Source organism: Selaginella moellendorffii, unplaced genomic scaffold (assembly GCF_000143415.4).
Source record: "Selaginella moellendorffii unplaced genomic scaffold, v1.0 SELMOscaffold_52, whole genome shotgun sequence".
Taxonomy (NCBI): Eukaryota; Viridiplantae; Streptophyta; class Lycopodiopsida; order Selaginellales; family Selaginellaceae; genus Selaginella; species Selaginella moellendorffii.
Genome location: NW_003314313.1, coordinates 1391016 through 1393474, shown reverse-complemented (window position 1 = coordinate 1393474; position 2459 = coordinate 1391016).

The window sequence follows — 2459 nt, the reverse complement described above, 5'->3', positions numbered from 1 at the left end:
CTTGCTATGGAAGACTGGGGTTGCAATGCTCAATTCTTTTCCAGGGAACCTTGCTATTGCTCCTTGAGTAGCTTGGTGTTGGATTAGTGTTGAGTTTGGTCGGAAAGAGAGTGGCATGACCTTGTTCGTGTTGTGAACAAAAGTTAGTGGTGTTGGGTGTCGTAAACCTCTATTGGTGGAGTGTGGCATTTATGTTGCATTTTGTCGAATCGAGTTGGCATTTGATACTCACATAAACGTTTGAAGTAATGACATAGGCATTGCTCATTGCATTACTCAATTGATGATCAAGTCATTGTGATGCTTATATCATATCCATGTGATAAAGAGTAATGCGTTTACGAAGTTGCTTGGGTAAATGATGATCAACCCCAAAGTGGTTGATGGAGAAGCTAGTCTACTTACACGAAGTAGCATTGTAGTAGCTTTGACTGGATTCTCAATGGTGGTCCATTATGCTAAGCTTAAGTTGGTACCTTGTTTCCTTGAGTTTGCCCATTAGGTGTTGGGAATGGGTTGTAGCATTCATTTGCTATAGCTTGTCGGTTGATCCGTTAGCACTTGGAGTAGATTGTTGGATGGAGAAGATGTGTAGTTGGGGCATTGACATCACTAGCACTTGTGTTAGTGGAAGTGGCATTGTTGATTCGAGTGATGAGGAATTTTCCTTAGAGCTTGATTTTCCATGTCATTTTTCTTGTTAGTGTTTTGGCTTCACATTGGATCTTGAAGGTGATTGAAGAAGAGTGTTAGTGCAATATGGATATCCGAAGATGTGGTCTTCGTGATCAAGCCTTGGATGTTCATTTTGCACTTTGCGGATGTCAGTGTTGGATGTCGGTTATATGGACAAAGATGTTCGATGCTTAAGCATGTTGTTCGATCATGAGAATTTGTGTTGAGGTGAGCCTATGTGAAGTTGTTGGTAGGAGGTAGTTGGTGAAGTCTTGAAAGTTTGCAATCCTGGACTGAGAGTCATTCTTTATCTAGGATGGGAAATTTTCCACAAATTTTCTTAGACTTTTCCAATGGCTAATCTATTGATCATTTTGTCCGAAAACCATTCCGTTTTCGTAGGCCAGTACAAACTAGTGAAGGGGTTGGAGTTGACTTCGGTTAGCTTAGACCTTGGTAGGTAGTTTGTATGATGCAACCCAAAAGGGATGCTGACTTTTGGGGCTAAGGCAATTGAGTTGGATAGAGTCTGGAGTTGGTGTAGAAAGGTGGCCGTTGCGCTTTTCTAAGAAAGGTGACCCTTGTGCCTTTCTTTTGTAGCGTTGTGCTTGGTGACAGTTTGCACCTTGCATTACGTTAGACTCTATGAGAGTAGTGAGCTCTCACTGATCTTGACTTGGTCTTGGTGGCCCTGCACCTTGGCTGAGGATGGTGATGTCCAACTTAGTTGTTTGAGGTTGAGATGTTGGTACCCGTACTATAGCTTTGTCTATGAGGAGGTTGTGTACCGATATGAGTCCATCTCATGGTCTTCACTTTAGTTTCGACTGAGTGTTGATCACATAGCTAGCCTCTTCAAGGCATGCTCAGAGCTATTGACTAAATGCATTAGTGAGCTTATTGCGGTTGAGTTGGATTCGAGTGGTCATTTAGTTTGTGCTTGTCTATGAACTTTTATCTCGTACCTGGGGTATTATATTCATGTTGGACAAGTATATAACTCGATGACATGAGTTAGTGTTCGGGTCTTGTGAAGGCAAGTTGAAGGGCGATTGTTAGTTGCTTTGCGACTAGTGATTACTTGTAGACTTTGTCAAAAAAAGACCGTTGACACTTGCTTTGCTCGATGATGATTTAGTAGTGGTGGGCTTGCTTTACCGGATGGTGTTGCGGAGGATCGTGTCATTAGGCTGGCGTGGTTTTTCCATGTTGGCATGTCAATTCCTTTGTCGATATCATTTGGTTACGTTTGGTCTATAGTGTTGGATTTCATTGAGTCTTGGACGTGGTGATTCACTCCTTGAGGAAGTGTTATCTGTAACTGAGTATTGCTGAAGGATTGGTCTCAGATACTAAGTATAGTATCTTCGACTTGGGTTAGCTTGGTTGCTGGAAGGTGAAGGTGATTCACTCTTACTTTCTTCTAGCTTTGTCCTGATGTTGATGGCATTGAAGTGATGCCTTGTCATTGATATTGTTGATATTGAGATTTGAGTGAAATGAGATATCCTTCCAAGGATTGATATTGAGTTTCATTAGTCTTGATGAAGATAGTGTTGATGATTTGGCTATGGCTTTATGTTATTGGCATTCGTACATTTGTTAGTTAGCAACTATGTTGACGTTCAAATGAACTGAGTGGCAAGTTAAGTTAGTTGTGTTCTAGACGAGATTATTTAGTAGGGGTTGAGCTTTGAGCTTTTCCTTGAAAAGTGATTTAGTCATGGACTATGCTAACTCTACAAGTAGGAGAGTTAGTGATCGATGTTGAAAAGTTTGAATCC